Here is a 21,519-nt window from a genome sequence, read left to right as displayed (position 1 = left end):
CTCAACTCGCCGAGTCTCAAGAACGACTCGGCGAGTCCCAGCTCGACTCAGACCACATGACAATCCTCTCTAACTCGCCCTGACTCACTGGGTCAACTCCTGACTCGTCTGGACCACTCACTGGCCGGTCCAAGGCAATCTTCAAGCTACTCGCCGAGTCTGCTCATCGGACTCGGCGAGTCCATTCCATGCAATCACCCAAACTCGCTTCTAAGGTCAGATCTACTCCAACAATTCATAGATCTGGCCCTCCTAGACTGATTCGTCACGTAAAGTCCTAGTCTTGATGCATTAACAACCTCTATATGACCAATTATGAAGAATCTTCAACAAATCTCACTACACAAGGTCATGGCCTCCATTGTTCTCTATAAAGCTTGAAGAATGAGGCTATCTGGACCTCTATGGATCCAGATCCGAAGTCTCATCACTAGCATGGGACTATTTGGTCATCAAATCAACTCAACAAGGCCACAAGAAACCCTAAAATGGATTATACTTCACAAAACAGGAGATGAGTCGAAATCATACCTTTAGATTGAAGGGTCAAGCTTCAAATCCACCAATTAGTCGTCTCCTTTGCCTCCTCTTGGCTAGAGCCTCCTTCTTCTTTGCTAAACAACTCACAAATGTCAAGAAATGCCTCCTTTCACTCTCAAATCGCTAAAGCACTTTTAGGGTTTCTCTCTATGGACTGATGGATGCAAATGACGGCCATAAGGCCATTTAAATAGGTCCCAAACCCGAGAAATTAGGGTTTCATTAAACAGCGTGGACTCGCCGAGTCCATATCCTGGACTCGCCGAGTCCGAACGAATCCCGCGTCCAGAATCGCGACCCTACTCGGCGAGTCTGAGCTCCAACTCGCCGAGTCCCTTCTCAAAACTCAAAATATTAAAACAATAAAATACCTGGAGATCCGGGATGTTACAATTCTCCCCCACTAGGATTAGACTTCGCCCTCGAAGTCTCGCTCTAAAATAGCTCCGGATGCTGAGCCCGCATCTCGCGCTCCGGCTCCCAGGTCATCTCTGATCCCTTCCGGTGTTGCCACTAAACCAACACCAAAGGTACCTCCTTGTTCCTCAGAACCTTGATCTTCCGATCTTTGATGGCTACTGGTCTCTCGGCATAATTCAGGCTCGCATCCATCTGAATATCCTCTAATGGAACTACTGCCGACTCATCGGCAATACATTTCCTCAATTGCGACACATGAAAAGTGTCGTGGATTTGCCCCAACTCTGCTGGCAACTCCAAACGATAGGCTACCCGGCCTACCCTCGCAATCACACGAAATGGCCCAATATACCGGGGCCCCAACTTGCCCCTCTTCCTGAATCGAATTACTCCTTTCCAAGGAGAGACCTTCAGGAGAACGAAGTCGCCGACCTGAAACTCAAGCTCGGACCGGCGTCTGTCTGCATAACTCTTCTGTCGACTCTGGGCGGTCAATAACCTCTGTCTGACCTGCTGAATCTGCTCTGTCGTCTGAAGCACGATCTCGGTACTGCCCATCACTCTCTGCCCAACTTCTCCCCAGCAAATGGGGGTCCGACACCTCCTACCATACAACAGCTCAAAGGGTGGCATACCAATGCTCGAATGATGGCTGTTGTTGTAGGAAAACTCTGCCAAGGGTAGATACGCATCCCAGCTACCCCCGAAATCCAACACACATGCTCGAAGCATGTCCTCAAGCGTCTGAATCGTCCGCTCACTCTGACCGTCTGTCTGGGGATGATATGCTGTACTAAAATGCAATCTAGTACCCAACTCCTCATGAAATTTCTTCCAGAATCTGGAAGTAAAGCGCACATCACGGTCTGAAACAATCGAGATCGGCACCCCATGCCGAGATACCACTTCTCTCACATATAACTCTGCCAACTTCTCTGCTGAAGAACTCTCACTGATGGCAAGGAAGTGAGCGCTCTTCGTCAGCCTATCCACAATCACCCAAATTGCATCAACTCCTCTGGCAGTTCTCGGCAATTTGGTGATGAAATCCATAGTGATCTGTTCCCATTTCCATTCGGGAACCTCCAATGGCTGCAACTGGCCATGCAGTCTCTGGTGCTCGGCCTTAACCCTACGACAGGTCAAGCACCTCTCAACAAACCATGCGACGTCCCTCTTCATACAGGGCCACCAATACTCTCTCCTCAAATCCAAATACATCTTCGTAGCCCCCGGATGGATCGAAAATTTCGACCGATGAGCCTCCTCCATCAAGGAAGTGCGCGAACCACCCACAAACGGTACCCAAATCCGACCCTGAAAAGTCATAAGCCCTCGCCCATCCGTAACGAATTCTGAAACCAAACCAACGACCCGTTCCCTCTTCTGCATCTCCGGCTGCACAGCCTCGGCCTGTGCCCCACGGATGGCATCCAATACCGGAGCTATCAGGGTCAATCTCAAACATACATCTCGCAATGGAGTGCTCTCCGCCCTGCGGCTCAACGCATCGGCCACCACGTTGGCCTTGCCCGGGTGGTACAGGATCTCACAATCATAATCCTTGACCACATCTAACCACCTCCTCTGACGCATGTTTAGATTGGGCTGATCCATCAAGTACTTCAAGCTCTTATGGTCCGTGTATATCGTACATCGAACCCCATATAAGTAGTGGCGCCAAATCTTGAGGGCGAACACTACTGCCCCCAACTCTAGATCATGCGTGGGATACCTCGTCTCATGAGGCTTCAGCTGCCTCGATGCATATGCTATCACATGACCCCTTTGCATCAACACCGCACCCAACCCCAAAATCGATGCATCACAATATACTACAAAATCCTCCATCCCTTCCGGAAGGGCTAATACCGGGGCTTCGCACAACCTCTGGCGAAGTGTCTCAAAGGAGGTCTGCTGCTCGGGACCCCATGAGAATGCAACACCCTTCCGGGTCAACCTGGTGAGCGGCACTGCGATCTTGGAGAAATCCTTGATAAATCTCCGATAATACCCTGCTAATCCAAGGAAGCTCCTGATCTCAGAGGGTGACCTTGGCACCTCCCAACCCATCACCGCCTCAACCTTGGCCGGATCGACCAGAATCCCTTCCTGGTTAACGAGATGCCCAAGGAACTGGACCTCCCGTAACCAGAAATCACACTTGGAGAACTTTGCATAAAGCTTCTCCGATCTCAGTACCCCAAGGACCTCCCTCAAATGCTCCTCATGCTGCTCTCTAGATCTCGAATACACCAGAATATCATCGATAAATACAATCACCGACCGATCCAACATCGGCCTACATACCCTGTTCATGAGATCCATGAACACCGCCGGGGCATTAGTGAGCCCAAAAGGCATCACCACAAACTCATAATGCCCATAACGCGTCCTGAAAGCTGTCTTCTGGACGTCCTCATCTCGCACTCTCACCTGATGATATCCCGACCTCAAATCGATCTTGGAAAACCAAGATGCTCCCTGCAACTGATCAAATAAATCGCCGATCCTCGGCAACGGGTAACGGTTCTTGATCGTCAGTTTGTTCAACTCCTGGTAATCAATACACATCCGGTGTGAACCATCCTTCTTTTTGACGAACAGAATAGGTGCTCCCCACGGCGAGCTGCTCGGCGGAATAAATCCCTTTCCCAGCAACTCCTGAAGCTGCGAGGATAACTCTTGCATCTCTGGAGGTGCAAGACGATAAGGCACCTTAGCTATAGGCGCAGCCCCCGGAACCAAATCAATACCAAACTCCACTTGCCTCACAGGAGGTACTCCCGGTAGCTCCTCGGGAAAGACATCTGGAAACTCACACACCACCGGTACCTCCCCGACTGAACTCGGTCTCTCGGAAGTCGCTCGCGTATCCATCACATACGCCACAAAACCCTTACAACCCTGCTGTAGACACTGCCTCGCCCTAGCGGCCGAACAAAAGGCTGATCCCGAACGTGTACCCTCACCGTACACCGAAAGAACTCCCCCACTAGGGTCTCGTATAGTCACCAGCTGACGCTCACAGTCGATAATCGCGCCGAATCGGCTCAACCAGCCCATGCCCACAATGACACAAACATCACCCATCGCAATAGGAATCAGATCGATCGGAAACTCAATCCCGAAAATCTCTAACACACATCCCCGGAAAACCTCTGCGGCACAAATCACTCTATCATCAGCTATGGAGACTCTCAGAGGCCGACTCAGTGCCTCACGACTAGCACTGATATGCTGGCCAAAGGCCAAAGATACAAAAGACCGACTCGCACCCGAGTCAAATAACACTAAAGCAGGTACGGAATTCACAAGAAAGGTACCTACACATAACATAATATAAGCATAACACCATATATCAAAATAAATACACGAAAGGAAACATACCAGCCACAACATCGGGCGCGGCGCGGACCTCCTTCGCAGTCAGCTGGAAGGCTCTCCCTCGAGCTCTCGGCGTCTCGGCCTTCACAGGCCGACTCTCTGTAGCTCTGGTGGCGGCAGGAGCAGACCCCTGAGATGCTCCGCGCAACTGCGGACACTCGGCCTTCCGGTGTCCGGTCTGGTTGCAGTGAAAGCACACTGCAAACCCCTTGGGGCAGTCCTTGGCCATGTGCCCCTCCTTGCCACATTTGTAGCAAGACCCTGCTCGGCAGACTCCGTCATGACCCTTGCCGCACTTTCCGCAAATGCGGCCCTTTTGGCTCCCTGGCCTGGGATCAGCAGGCTTGGCCCGCTTGGCGGCCGGCTGCGACAGCGCCGGTCGCCGATCCCTCCCCTGAGACTCTGCCTCCTCCCTGGCCTGGGTCTCAAGCTCAATCTCCCTCTTCCGGGCATTTGCCTGAAGCTCGGCAAATGTCCGGTACGAGGAGTTCGCAGCGAACTCCCGAATATCCCTCCTCAAGATGCTCAAGTAGCGGCTCATACGTGCCTGCTCAGTGGACACGTGCTCAGGGCAGAACATCGCCCTCTCGTGGAACATCCTCGTGATTGCTGTAACAGACTCAGTACCCTGCTTGAGGGTCAGAAACTCCTGTGCTAAACGCTCCCTCTCCACCTGGGGAACGTACTCATCCCGAAACATAGTGGTGAACCTCTCCCAGGTCACCGCAGAAATCTCAGCAGGCGAATAATGCGCCGTCACAAACTTCCACCAGTCCTTCGCTCCCAAGCGAAGCTGGTTCAGCGCGAACCATACCTTCAAATGCTCAGGAGACGAGCAAGTGAAGAAACACCCCTCAATATCAGATATCCACCTCATAGCTGCCACCGGATCCTGAGTACCATCAAACTCTGGTGGTTTTGTGTTGCTGAACTCACGGAACAGCAACACATCCCCACCCTGCGGCCTCGCAGCAGCAATCGCTGCGGTAGCTGCTGCAGCAGCAGCCTCAGAAAGAGCGGCATAACGCTCATCAAACGTCTCAATCAATGTGGTCTTTATAGACCCAAACATCTCTGGTATCTCTGCCCTGATGGCCGCAGCCACCTCCTCCTGAATGATCCGGCGGATCTCCTCCTCACTGGTACCACTGCTCTCGGGCATCAAACGTGTCCTCACCATGATCTACCTCTGAAATACAACATACAATAAATTAGAACCCACACGAGTATGCTCACACTCGACAACTCTCTTCTCCTTGATTCTTGGCATTCCAAAGATTCTGACTTGGGCTGCACACCGCTCTGGTGCTTCCAGTAGTACGGGCCCAATACTACTGTCCGCACCGCACCAGAATACACTCCAAGTCCTTCTCTTTGGATCCCAGGTCTCAAGTACTTTATCATGCATAGACTACTCTCTAATAGATCTCTCATAAGTCCCTTACTGCTACCTACTCACTCTCAAGCATCTCATAGCAGCTCACCTCTCCCTAGGCTAAGGCATCACACATCAGGCCACTCTAGTCCTAATAGCAATACCTAGCCTACTCTAGCATGTGGATACATCATATCAATATCAATATCACATAATATAAAAAGGTATTTTGGGAAATCACCGTTCGGGCGCTGACTGATCGTACACACATCTCTTGCTCTGCGTTTTTCGAAAATCTTTTACTCTTTTTTTTTTTGAAAATACATCTCAAATCCTCAGTTTGAGTTCAAATACGCCCGAAGGTGTACTCGAATCCCTCAAACCAAGGCTCTGATACCAACTTGTAACACCGAAAATTTTAGAATTTATTTTTCACAATTTATAAAAACATTTCTCTTTTAATTTCATAAAACATCAAGTTTCAAATTCCAATATGTATCATACAAATCCCAAGATCACATAATTATATCGAATTCCTCTACATGTGTACAGATCAAGCCGGCGCCTTCCCACGGTCATCGCTAGTACCTGAAACAACAACACCAACACTGTAAGCACAACGCTTAGTGAGTTCCCCAAAATACCACACATAAAACACATATTAGCCACTCGAGGCCATAACTCTATGGGTCCGTGCACCCAAACTCTGTGAACCCTCAGGTTCTAACTCTGTGAACCTTCTGGTTCCAACTCTATAAACATGCACAGCATAAATCACATATAAATAATGCAGTACAACACATAACATACACGTAACATACATGCACTAACACATAACTCTGATTACCGACTCAAGGTAAGGTATAGTGAGAAGACTCACCTCGCGTGTCTCGGTATCTCACGATCCCTGGAAATCCCTCGTGCTCGATCCTCCGAGCTCTAATCCTCCTATAACATCACAAGACTCTAGTTAACACTTTTTATCTCTAAGGTTGACTACCCCTAAGAAGTCAACACAGGTCAACGGTCAACGGTCAACGGTCAACTTTGACCGGACTCGGCGAGTGCACACGGCAACTCGGCGAGTCTAGACGTTCTCACCAACTCTCTAGGATTCCCTTTCTACACGTCGAGTACTCCCCCTGACTCGACGAGTTCCACCTGGAAGAATCGCGGGACCACCCCGACTCAACTCGCCGAGTCTCAAGAACGACTCGGCGAGTCCCAGCTCGACTCAGACCACATGACAATCCTCTCTAACTCGCCCTGACTCACTGGGTCAACTCCTGACTCGTCTGGACCACTCACTGGCCGGTCCAAGGCAATCTTCAAGCTACTCGCCGAGTCTGCTCATCGGACTCGGCGAGTCCATTCCATGCAATCACCCAAACTCGCTTCTAAGGTCAGATCTACTCCAACAATTCATAGATCTGGCCCTCCTAGACTGATTCGTCACGTAAAGTCCTAGTCTTGATGCATTAACAACCTCTATATGACCAATTATGAAGAATCTTCAACAAATCTCACTACACAAGGTCATGGCCTCCATTGTTCTCTATAAAGCTTGAAGAATGAGGCTATCTGGACCTCTATGGATCCAGATCCGAAGTCTCATCACTAGCATGGGACTATTTGGTCATCAAATCAACTCAACAAGGCCACAAGAAACCCTAAAATGGATTATACTTCACAAAACAGGAGATGAGTCGAAATCATACCTTTAGATTGAAGGGTCAAGCTTCAAATCCACCAATTAGTCGTCTCCTTTGCCTCCTCTTGGCTAGAGCCTCCTTCTTCTTTGCTAAACAACTCACAAATGTCAAGAAATGCCTCCTTTCACTCTCAAATCGCTAAAGCACTTTTAGGGTTTCTCTCTATGGACTGATGGATGCAAATGACGGCCATAAGGCCATTTAAATAGGTCCCAAACCCGAGAAATTAGGGTTTCATTAAACAGCGTGGACTCGCCGAGTCCATATCCTGGACTCGCCGAGTCCGAACGAATCCCGCGTCCAGAATCGCGACCCTACTCGGCGAGTCTGAGCTCCAACTCGCCGAGTCCCTTCTCAAAACTCAAAATATTAAAACAATAAAATACCTGGAGATCCGGGATGTTACAGAAGTTAAGCATGGATCTGGCTGCTTCAATGAGTGTGTGATTCCTTCATTTTACTACACCATTTTGTTGTGGTGTATAGGGTGCTGAAAAGTTGTGGGAGATGCCTTTGGAAACCAGGAAATTATTGAGAAGGTGATTAGTGAACTCTGTTCCATTATCACTGTGGATGCGTCTGACTGGAAGCTTGATCTGAAGTTCGATTTCTTTGATGAAGTTACTGAAGATTTGCAGTGTCTCAAATTTGAGTCTGAGAAAGAAGACCCATGTGAAGCGTGTATAGTCATCAACAATAACCAATATATATTTTTTGTGGTGAAGACTGGCTACGGTTGAGGGACTGCAGAGATCAATATGTAATAGCTCCAGTGGTTCAGAAATAGAAGAATCTATTATCAGAGGATGGCTTGTTTTTGATTGTTTACCGCATTCACACGTTGGACAAAGAGTATCGTTGCTGAATTTGAGAATGGGGAGACCACGGACTAGTTCTCCTGTGACGAGGTTGTTGATGTAGCGAAAGTTGAGATGAGCTAGCTTGCGATGCCATAGCCAGCAGACTTCGAATATTGCTTTGGATAGAAAACACAGTTGTGGTTTACCAATGATGAGAGAGACATCCAGAGGATACATCGTGCCTTCGGAGCGAGATTTGATTAAGCAAGTGCTTTGATCACTCGTCATTATGTAACTGAATTGATCATCAAATTCAACACGGTGTCCTGCTTTACATAGTTGGCCAACACTGATAAGATTGTGGTTAAGGCTTTCTACATAAGCAACCTTCTAAATGGAAAAGATCCCCATAGTCAGAACACCGTAACCTCGGATGACACAGTTTGCATTGTTGCCAAACTTGACATTTCCACCATTGCATATAGGCCTAAAATCCCAAAGGTACTCTAACCTTCCGGTCATGTGCAAGGAGCATGCACTGTCAATTAACCATTCTTCTTCTTGTTCCTCCTTGCACAAAGCCTGAGAATTACACGGTTAGTTTAGGCATCCAAACAAGTTTGGAGCCAGGGACGATTGATGTATTCTTAAATGATGCATGGTCCGAGGTTGCATGGACAGATCTTTTTTCAAGTTTTAGACCTAGTCCTTGGTGTTTGTTCAGATTTGAATTATTACGAGGTGTCTGAAAAGTACGAGGTGTCTGACTTTGATTTGACTTGACATGAGATAAAAACTTTTGACAGCTGCTCTGACATTTACAAAAAGAGGGTTTATCATTGAATCTGACATTGTGCTTGGTCAGTGGTTTATAGGATGAATTAGACTTGGTATTGTTCCGAGGTAGGTAACTTCTGAAAGATTTGACATTTGATTTCTGAAAAGTTTGTTTTGAATGAGGTTTAGCACGTGTAAATCTTTGAGTCTTTTCAGGTGGATTTGGCAAAATTCCTTTCCACTTGTTTTGATGTGATTGTAAGATTGTTGGAGTGGGTAAAATTCCTTTCCATTTAGGGTCATTTTGGGAATAGACCTGAAAAACGTAGTTTCTTACAAATTTGACAGCTTTTTGGGTTGTGTCAGAAGTAGCAGGAATGACTTTTGAAACTAAACTTTCCTTTTTGTTTGTTTTCATGAAAGAAGAGTTTTTTGAAATGTAATTTGTGGAAAAAAAATTCTGGACTCCTGGATTTTGGAATTTTCACATGTTTCTTATTTTTTGAAAAACTTTGTCTGCTTTTGTTCCGAGATCTAATTTCTTCTTTGAAAGCTCTTTTTGCCAAATATTTTCGTGAACCGTAGTCATTGTTATTCAACTACGGTTTCTTGAGATTTTTTGAACAATTTTGAAAACACGGACTAGAATCATCAGAACTTGAGGATTCTAGAATTTGAGAGCATTGGCCTACTACGAAATTTTCTATAGCTAACTCATGAAAAATTGGTTGAAGAGTTGTAGTTCCTGGAGCTTATGGTTTTGGTAAAGATGATTTGACTATCACATAGTAGATTTTCGATGAGACTGCGGTGGGACACTTCTGGGACATTTGACTATAGTGAGGAACACTGTGGTCTGAGGACAAAGATGGAAAGTCCTTTGAAATTTCAGAAACTTCAACAATAATTTCTTCATCAACTACGGATGAAGTTTGAGAATTTGAAAGAGTGGTGCCACTGACAGGAGTTTGATCACATGTGTGACTAGAATCCTCGGGCACAATTTACTCAATGACACAATTATTGCTCAAATTGTGCAATCTACCGAAGTGAGTTTTGATATCTTCGGAAAAATTCTTGTCATTCACAGGGAAATGAAATTCTCTATCAGGAGGGAAATACACTCTGTCTTTGTTGAACCGGGGTGAGGAATCCATTGCGGTAGGATACCCATTTGACCAACCCCAATTATATGTATTGTCCACGATTCCATTGTTTACCAAATTTTCAATAGCCTCACTTTCATTAAACAAATTTTCAATTAAGAGATTCAATCGTACAATTTCTCTCTGAGCTAAATCTCTTTGGTTCAAGGCTATCTCTAACTAGGTTTCACTTAACATTCTAGCATCATTCTCTAACTCTAGATCCCTCTCTAACATTGCCATCTTAAGTCTCTTGTTATCCAGTCTTCCTCTCACATGGAACGTCTCTTGGGACGCAATATTCTTCTCATCTAGGGCTTTGTTATAGTTAGTAAGGACGGAAGCACAAGTGTCATTAAGATCATCTATGTAGGGTTGACAGTCATGCATGCTATAATTTAAAGTTTGGATCATGAGTTTTACCTGTTCAACGATGCTTAGAGTCCCATCCTTTGCCATGTAGCAGTAGTTTTTGTTTAATATTGCTGATCCATCATCATCCGCAGTGGCCAGCATGCAGATTTTCCCTTTACCCTTAACACTGTTGATGGTCTCTTCTTCATCTCCTGATGACCAAACTTGATGGTCTCTTTTAACTTGAGCCACATATGCCCTTACCTTTTCTTTTTCTTCGAACTCTTGAGCCATTCTAAGATAGAATGCTCTGTCCTTGACTACATTGGCGTTACAATCTTTTGCGAAGTGATTCTCTTATTGCATTTGTGACAAATTACAACATTTGTCTTGTCTTCTGATTGAGTACCAGAGTCATTGTTCTGAGGAGACTGCGGTACCTCCTTTGGTTGATTGTTCTGTGAGTCTTTAGGATATCAAGAATGGTTTTTCTGAGGACCTAAGTTATGATTGAATGGAGGTTTGTTGAATTGTTGATTCTTGCGGAAAGAATAAGGTGTTATGCGGTTGAACTGTTGGCTAACCAGAGCTATAGCCTTCTGAAATTCTTCTTCATCATCATACTCAGAATCCGCTTCGTATGACTGTGGTGGTGTATCATATATTGAAGACTAAGGTGACTGCGGTGGAGCTTGTGCTATGAGAGCAAGTGGTCCTCCGAAGTCAGCATAGTCTTTGAGTACAGTGGATTCTTGTGCTTGAAGTTCTCCATAGAGTTTGTAAAGTGATAAAGAGTGAATCTTCCTGTCACCTTGGACAATCATTTTGGCTGTAGTCCAATGTCATCCTAATCCATTAAGGAACTGCAGATTGGTTTCATGGTTGCTGCAGATGGTACCGACATTTGATAACTCTATGACTATCAGGTTGAATCTCTTGAAGGAGTCTTCCAAACTTTCACCCGCATGTGCTTTGAAGTTGTTGAAGTCGATGAGTGCGGTAGTGAGCTTTTTATCTTGTGCTTGTTCTGAGCCTTCGGACAGGTTTTTGAGTACATCCCAGATCTCTTTTGCTGATTTGCAGTTTATGATAATTTCAAAGTTGTCAGGAGCAACACCACAAGAAATTTCATAAAAAGCAACAACATCATTTTCCATTTTATCGAGATCATCCTTGGTAGGACGGCTCATGGTTGGTTGACCTCATCCTAGCCTGGTTGTCGCGCCGTCAGTTTGAACTGGTGTGAGGACTGGAACGTGTGGTCCTTCTTCTACGGATCGCCATACATCTCTACCGATTCTTCTTAAGTACCTCTCCATTCTTTGTGACCAGTGATGATATTCATTCGCTACCAGTATCGGAGCTCGGTTAGAACCACCAACACTATTGGAGACATTCAGAGATAACGATTGTTCCATTTTGTTTTTTTTTTTGTTTTTTTTTTAGAAATGAGCTTTAGTGGTATATAAGGCTTAATGACAAAATCAGAGTTCCGATATTCAAAAAGCAACCACTTTGGCTCTGAAACCAATTGTTGAGAGAAAAACTTGGAGACACACTTGAACAAACGTTAGAACAAGTATATTGCAGAATAGAGTTAATCTCAAAGGATCTAAAAGCTCAACAATAATATAGTTAGAGTTAGGAAGTTAGTTGCGGAATTTAAAGAAATATAAATGACAACAATTGTTATATCAAGAATACACTTAAGCTGATTCATAACAAGGAATGCATTCACTCCAAGTTAATAAGGAAGGTCAAACTTAGTGATTAAGTCTTACAGACTTGCTCCGAAGAGAGGTTATATTCAGATATGTTTAAGTAGTTGAGAGTAAGAAGAGTAGAAAGATAGAGAAATGAAGAAGATAACTTAGAGAAATATATTCAGAATAAGTTCATAAGTTATCAGTAAGGAGTAAGAAGTGTATTCGATACAAAAGAATGAGTCTCTATTTATAGAGACTCTGAACTAGATTAAGACTCTATAAGCATTCGTGCAAGGCATACTGGATAATAGAGTGAATTACATAAAAGACAAGTAAAATTAATCTAGTAAACTGCAGTAGCAAAAACAACTGGTTGCGGTTATAGTTATAGAATTGACTCTGGGTGCTAGATTGGCTGCGGGAGCTGAACCGTTGCGGTAGTAAAGAGAAGGTTGCGGTAGTTGAGTTTAAGAGGGTCACTTTTATGATTCAACACCAGTTATCATGTCGTGAGGCTCAGTTCTCACGTCTTGACATTGGTTCGACAAAGAGATTGAGTTCGGTCTTTGTGTAGTCAAAATCGAGTCAAATTTCTCTAAAGGGTTTTATTTATCGGTCAATGTAACACCAAAAATATACATGAAACACCAAAAATTTCCCTAATATCTCAAATCAAAGCACAAAGTTTGATAATTATGTCCTAAAAACCAAAAATGTATGTTTGATTCAAACCATTCAGCACAATTAAGTGTAAAAGAGGGAAGAATAATTACATTTGATGATGATTTTAACAAGAAGATGGAAATAACATATCGATTGTAGCAGTAAATCGGAGTGTATTGGTCTAGCCAAGAGCGTACGTCGTGACTAAAGTTTGAGAATGAAAGTGATGGCCAAAGTCTCTAGGTGAAAATTGATATTAGTCCCCATTGTTTCTCACGTCGTGACTTTCAAAATCATATAATGGGACATCATTGCATCCCCACGTCGTGACAATGTAAAGGCCATGACATGGGTGCTGAAATATATTAAAAACATCCCCAAAATTATTTCGTTTAAAATTCTCACTACGTTCTCAAATGATCCCACACTCGATTTGTAACATAAGACGATCAAATAAATTTTTTTTAAGTAGAAATAAAAATAAAAATGAAAACAATTAAAAAGAAAGAAAATGTAAACCGAGCTCGATTTGCCTCCTAAGAAGCGCTTCTTTTTTATGGAGTCAATGAGGCGGACTCCTTTCTGCTCTATGTTGTTATAGTTGGGAGTGGCATCTCTCTTTTCGCTTTCTATTCCTTCTACCTCCCTTTGTAGGCTGCAACTCTCCTTAAATATGCCTTCTTCGTGTTTTCCTTTTTCTTTGGATCGTCTCATGCATTGTGTTTTCTCTTGACTCCTTGAGATTTTTTAGCCATGGTACGCTTTTCTTTTTATGTATTGGGTTCCTTCTTATGTACTTCCATTATATGAAGCTTGGTCACCTTACTTTCTTGATGCTCCTATTTTTCTCAACAAATTTCAAAACATAAACAGAAAATATAGATGAAAATCAACATTGCAGTAACCATCTAAATAAAAAACTGATAATTCAATCCTCGGTCACTAAGACTCCATCCATCCCGTAATGTCTGTTATGTAACTGCCAAGCTAGGGGTGTAAGGTTCTAATCCTCGCTGAAAATAAGAACGAGACAATGAGCTCTGATGTGGCCCTCCTATCCGCAATGGAAACAAACCTGCGTACTTTGCTTGCAATTCTTACTGAAATGAAACTCCTCGCCAAACATACTATATATAAAATATCGAACCTTCCGTCATGAAACTTCAAGTACTTGTTACACTCGGAACGCCTCCCTTAAACAGGTCCTAAACTCGAGTCGGCATAGATGAACCGCTTGGTCGCAGGCTGATACTTTCCTAAATTTGTCCTCTCTACATTCCTATGAATCTCCAACTTAATCTCCCCTCTCCTGGCACTTGAATGCAACTCGATCAAGTTCAAATACGACTAATTCGATATGAACTCTAGAATCATTGTCTTGAGCATAATCAAGTAAAGCAACATCTGCACCTGCTCTGAAGCGGCATACTTTGAGCAAAAACGAGCTCTCTCTATAAACATCTTGGTGATATCCATCACTGAATCAGTTGTTTGCTTAAGTGATAGTTACTCCTTATCCATTCACTCTTACTCCACAAGAGGAACATACTCTACACATAACATATCCAAAGACTGCTCCCAAGTCATTGCGACCTGCTCTACATGCGAAAATCCCTAGGTCACAAAATCATATCAATCCTTCGCACCCTAGCGAAGAAGATTTAGTATGAATTTCACCTTCTCGTCCTCAAGACATGAACACATGTAGAAGCATCCCCGCAAGTCAGATATCCATATCAGAGAAATAATTTGGTTCCAATATCCCCTGAAGTCCAGGGGCTTTGTGTAACTGAAAATTTGGTACTGCATCACCCCTCCTCTCTGAGATCTTACAACGGCGACGACTAATATGGTTGTAGTAGCAGCAACCTGCACGACAACAACATTGCGTCGGTCAAAATCCTCGATCAATGCGGTCTTAACCAGCCCAAACAACTCCAGAATTGTATCTGTGATCGCCTTCGCCACTTCAACAAAAATGATCCTGCAGATCACCTCATCACTCAGATCTTCCCTTGAAGTTCCACTAGCACCTAATCCTAAACCTCTTATATTCGCTATACTAAAAATATACAATGGAAATATCAGATAACAAAACACATTGCTTAACACACCAAGCCTTCACATATTGGTTCCTTAGTAGCCTCAAGATTCCTTATGAATCTGATACGCATCATGTGCTTTCAGTACAACGGGCCCATACTACCTTCCACACCTATTCGTAGCTGATTAAGGATTCATCCCAAGGTCCTAAGTAACTACACTAGACCATCCCTACGTGTGGTAATACCCACATACTCCTATTAGCCACAAATAACTTTGTAGGCACTCCTCCTAGGATCGCCCTCACTGCCACACCACTAGTTGTTTTGTGCATGCTTGTTGTACATCATACGGGGTCAGATAGAATATCGAATAATCGACTCTACCCCAAGTCTACAACCAAACAAGGAACATGAAATAAGGCTATTTCAATCATTCTAATGAAATTTAATCCTGTCCGTATATAACTACACAACATACACATAGCTATCACACAATTCCATATAAAACCATAAGACATCACAAAAATCAGGAATTACTATCCAATACTCCCTAAAAGTATCTTAGCTTATCCACTAGCATTCTTTTCTAAAAAATCAAATATCATAATTTCAAATTCAACACAAATATCAAGTATGGATATTTTGGGAACCACTCTCCTATCCGGGCTCTAGCGTACTATACACACCACATCTTCTTGTAAAACCAAGGTTAAGTTAAAGGTTCACGTTCTTGATCCCAAGAAAACAATCAACCAAGAATATGACAAGATACGGAGCCGATGTCCCTACCCAAACCCTTTTATTATAAATTTTATTTCAAAAACATTTTTTGAAAATTCTTGAATCCTATTTTGATTTTGGATTCACACAAGTGTTCCTCCAAATCCCTTGAACAAGGGCTCTGATACCAACTTCTAATTTCCTATTTTCACCACTAAAAAATTTCATATTAAGGTAATACTCCACGTTATAAAATATATATATTATAAAAATCGTTTGTTCCAATAACATTTGTTGAAAATCTGATTATTATAATAATGAAGATTGTTGCTGATGAATGTGTACAGTCATGCCGTTGCCTTCCCACAATAACTGATGATATCTAAAAAACAACATCATCTAGGTAAGAATAAAACTTAGTGAGTTTACCGCAAAATACCCCACACAATAAACATACAAGCATGAATATCGGGTCCTCAGTCATCAAAGTGGAATACCCTCATCCCACAGTCTCCTGGCTGGAATGCCCCTGGTTTGTGATGGGTTTTAGCCATATGAACATTCCTATGTGCACATACAAACCCTAATGCTTGGATCTAGGTTTCTCTAAATGAACATGCATTGAATCCAAGACTTTTAAACAATAGATCTAGGTAATAACATAAGAAAAACAGATCTAGAAGATTCCCTTAAGTTACTTGCTTGAATCTTGTTGTACTTGGAGCTTAGAGTCATAATTTTCACTCCTCTAATGGCTTACAAACACCAACTTAGCAAGAGGATGACTAGAGAGAGAGGGGAGAGGGCAAGAAATCGGCCAGGGTTCTTCCAAAGGCAAGAGTGCCGATTTCATTGACCCCTTGGGTCTATTTATACTTGTAAGGCTCCTAAGGTTTCACCCTTAAACTCTAATTCGATAACTTAGGCCCTAAGCAATCCAATCCCCCTTATGATAAGCCTTGGACGATTTCTAGGTCTATCCAAATCCCTAAAATCGTCCACCCCTTATCCTTAAGGGATTACCACCCCTTATCCTTAAGGGATTACAGCCCAGAGTACAACTATCATACAATTGATAGTTTATGCCCTTTTATTTAATTAATCTCTTTAAGTCACCAAATTAATTAATAATTAATTTATGACTTATACTAATCAAATAACAATATTATTATTCCTTATATTATTCTGATAATATATAAATAATATTTCTTCTCTCATTATAAATCATCCTGTCAAGTTGCTATGGTGAAGGAAACCCAAAAGGACCATGCATAATCGGGTCAAATACTTGCCTAATGTAGTTGCTGCCTTAGACACTATTCCAACAGTCTCCCACTTGGATAAGTCTAGCAACTATATACAAGTATAATCCGATTAGCAATCGTAGCTCTCAAAGACGCTGTCAAACTCTGCTCTTATCAATCATGTCCTTTAGATAAGGGATCGTACGGTCCTCTGTTTAGATATCATGCTGACAATTCTATGGAACCAATTTGTCCAGCAATTGGTTTCTCGATCTCAGATTTATTCGACATATAAATTAATCGAACACATCAATTCAGTTCTGACCGGGCCCGACACATAAGTCAAATCAAATCATCGAGCGGCCGAGATATCGCTTTTACCCTCTTAGGATAAAAGTAACAGATAAACTTCGACTTATATGCATTTACTTATTCATTAATCAACCATACACAACAATGCGTTTATAACATCAAGTTACTGATGCGGTTTCGCATTATCAATGTACAACCAATTAACAAATAACAAACCATATATCTAGGTTTTAAGACCATATGATATTATCGTCTTGCGATCACCCTTTTTATCATATTCCATAAGGTGATTCCAGCAAGCGCGGGTTTGTTCCAATGCTCAAAACTAGTTGATAAGCACTCATGAACGTTGCAGCAAACTTTTGCTATGTCTAATACCATTTAGATAATCTACACACCAATTCATGACAATCTTCATTCATACCTACTTCCAACATATGAACGATTGTGGAGAATTTGAATAATTCAATTATTCTTAATAAACTCAATTAATCTGGAAGTCAAAACATGCAAAATGAAACAATAGCTAAACAATTAACATAAGACAGTAACATTACTCATAAATAATACTCCATTATTTAATCATCAAATGTTAATTACATTTATCTATTACACATTTCTAATACTATCTAATCTATACTAATATCATCCTTTAGCCCAATACTCCTAGCATGCTGTAAGTGCTTAACCTTGCTCAGTCCCTTCGTAAGCAGATCTGTTGGTAAAGACCCAGCCTGACTGCGAACGGTAGTTGTCCCTGTCGGTCTGAAAACTGGCGTCACTATACCCTCGCACCTTTAAGTCATCACTCCCTCCGAGGACTAACAACCATTCCTTGGTCCTCTGAAGGTACTTAAGGATATTCTTGACCGCAATCCAATGGGCTCTTCCAGGGTTCCCTTGATATCTTCTAACCATGCTCAAAGCAAAGGCTACATCAGGGCGAGTACAAGTCATAGCTTACATGATTGAGCCAACTGCGGAAGCGTGTGGAACTCGGCTCATTTCTGCTATTTCAGCTTCGGTACTCGGACTTTGAGTCTTACTCAACTTGGTATTACTTTGTATCGGTAATTCTCCCTTCTTCGAGTTTTCCATACTAAAACATTTTAGTACTTTATCTAAGTAACTGTTCTGACTAAGTCCTATTAGTCTCTTACTTCGTTCTCTCACTATCCTTATTCCCAGAATATAGGAAGTCTCTCCGAGGTCCTTCATAGCGAAGCACTTCCCGAGCCAGGACTTGACCTCCTGCAGTGTCGGGATGTCGTTTCCTATGAGTAGTATGTCATCGACATACAAAACGAGGAAGCTTACTATACTCCCACTAGCTTTGACATATACACATGATTCATCTTCGCTTCGTACAAATCCAAACTCTTTGACTTTCTCATCGAAGCAAAGATTCCATCTGCGAGATGCTTGCTTAAGTCCATAAATGGATTTCTCAAGCTTACACACTCTATTCGGATGCTTCGGATCAACAAAACCCTCTGGCTGAGCCATGTAAATATCCTCAGTCAACTTCCCATTAAGGAAAGTGGTCTTGACATCCATTTGCCAAATCTCATAATCATGAAATGCGGCAATTGCTAGCATCAGTCTAATAGATTTTATCTTCGCAACTGGTGAGAAGGTCTCATCATAGTCAACTCTGGGAGTTTGAGTAAAGCCCTTCGCAACCAATCGCGCCTTATATGTGTGTACGTTTCCATCCACGTCGGTCTTCTTCTTGAAGATCCATTTGCACCCAACGGTCTTACATCCGGGCGCATTATCAACCAAATTCCAAACTTGGTTATCATACATGGATTGGATCTCGCTGTCCATTGCCTCTTTCCATTTCGCAGACTTTGGGCCTGCCATGGCTTCTTTATAGCTATTAGGTTCATCTAGATTTATTAGTGTACTATCACTAATATACGTGTCCCCTTCGGTAGTAATATGAAAACCATAAAACTGGGGTTGAACTCTAACTCTTTCGGAACGTCTAAGAGGTAAGGACTCGTCAATCGGTTCAACCGGGGTTTCCTCCTCAGGTTGAGTGCCAGAGGTAGAGGTTCCTTCATCAATCGACTCTTGAATCTCTTCAAGCTCGATTTTTCTCCCACTGTCTCCTTGGCTTATGAGTTCTCGTTCTTGGAAAACTCCTCTCCTCGTAACGAAGACAACATTGTCCTTCGGTCTATAGAAGAGATATCCAAAGGATTTCTGCGGGTAGCCGATGAAAATACATCGCTCACTACGAGGTTCGAGCTTGTCGTGAGTATCTCGTCTTACAAAAGGCTCACAACCCCAAATCTTGATATGTGCTAATGAGGGAGCTTTCCCTGTCCACATTTCGTGAGGTGTTTTGGCAACCTTCTTAGTAGGGACTCGGTTAGGGATATGGGCGGCAGTCTCTAAGGCATACCCCCAGAATGAGATAGGTAGTGAAGCACGACTCATCATAGAGCGGACCATGTCTAACAAGGCTCGATTACGCCTTTCTGCCACACCATTCAACTGTGGTGTCCTAGGTGGCGTCAATTGTGAAACTATTCCACACTCTTTGAGATAGTCGTGGAATTCAAGAGTTAGGTACTCTCCTCCTCGATCGGATCGACGCATCTTGATTTTCCTGCCCAATTGATTCTCCACTTCATTCTTGAACTCTTTGAACTTTTCAAACGTTTCTGACTTTTGCTTGATTAAGTAGATATACCCATATCTACTATAGTCATCGGTAAAAGTCACATAGAAGCGGTTTCCATCCTTCGTGGTTGATCTAAAGGGTCCACATACATTGGTATGTATGAGGTCCAATAAACCCTCACCCCTTTCACATGTACTAGTGAAGGGTGACTTGGTCATCTTTCCAAGTAAACAAGACTCGCATGTGTCATCTTCCCTCAGGTCGAATGACTCTAACACTCCATCCTTTTGGAGTTGGGCTATGCGCTTCTTGTTGACATGTCCAAGACGACAATGCCACAAGGATGCTTTATCCATACTATTGGAAGAATCCATGCACAAAACATCATTTCCTAGGTTATCTACAATTATAACAGTTTCATAAATTCCATTACATGTCATTGCTTCAAAAGATAAGACACCATTTAGATATGCATAAATTAAACCATTCTCATTATTAAAAGAAAATCTAAATCCTTGTCTAAACAAACCATGAAACAAAATGATGTTTCTTTCCATTTCTGGCGAGTAGCAACAATTATTCAAATCTAAACATAAACCATTACTAATCACTAAAGAATACACTCCAATCTTGGTCACAGACGACGATCTTCTGTTCCCCATGATTAGATTTATTCTTCCATGCTCCACATCCCTATTTCTTCTTAGTCCCTGCAATTCTGAAAAAATGTGGTAACCACACCCGATATCTAGGACCCAAGAAATAGCATGAGATGAATCATTAGATTTAATTGTGTATATACCTGCGAAAGATGACTTGATCTTTCCTTCCCTGATGGCTTTTAGGTATTCTGGGCAGCTTCTCTTCAAATGCCCTATTTTGTGGCAATGGTGGCACTCTGCCTCCTTTAGGTTAGGTTTGGGCTTAGCAGGATCAAATTTGGTCCCACTAGAATAGGAACCATCTCGGGACTTTCCCTTGCGGTAGCTCTTAAATGGATCCTTCCTCTTCTTACCCCTACCATGCCCAATTGCCAAAACAGGAGCAGCTTGTGACAACCCAATATTTCGAGACAATATGATGGAACACAAGTCAAATTTAGGTCAAAATTTAACTTTCCTAAAATCTTATTTAGGTTAAATAAAGTAGTAGGAATCGTATCAAGGTTTTTGTACATATAAAGAACCCAAAAATCCGAGTTATAACGAAGAAGTTATGACCAACCGATGATTCTCGGAAAAACTGGCAACACTGATAGACGTAAAACGCGAAGTTTCAATACAATAATTTTTAGCCTTAGGTATCTAAATAAAAGTTTTAGATATTATTAAACCGTGAGCGTACATAGAAAGAACGTCCAAATCTGACTTCATATGAGGTAGTTATGATTTTTCCAAGATCCGGATATAGTAGTAGGCAGCTAAATACTCGAAATAGAGCTCGAGAGACTTTTGGCCAAAACATACCAAATGAGAATCGAAGGACTCAATAATAGTAGCGCAACGACGAAAAGTCAGACGAAAACGGACATCGGATGAAGAAGTTATGGAATTTTAACGTACTTTTCGTGTCCCGGCCCGTTATTAATAAATAATTAAAAATTATGTCAAAATTTGTCGATGAAGTCTAAATCAGAGTTGTAGATCATATTTTCAGCTACGCGTGCATATAAAGAACATCGAAA

This window comes from Lactuca sativa, chromosome 6 (assembly GCF_002870075.4).
Source record: "Lactuca sativa cultivar Salinas chromosome 6, Lsat_Salinas_v11, whole genome shotgun sequence".
NCBI lineage: Eukaryota > Viridiplantae > Streptophyta > Magnoliopsida > Asterales > Asteraceae > Lactuca > Lactuca sativa.
Note: the sequence above shows the minus strand (reverse complement) of the source record.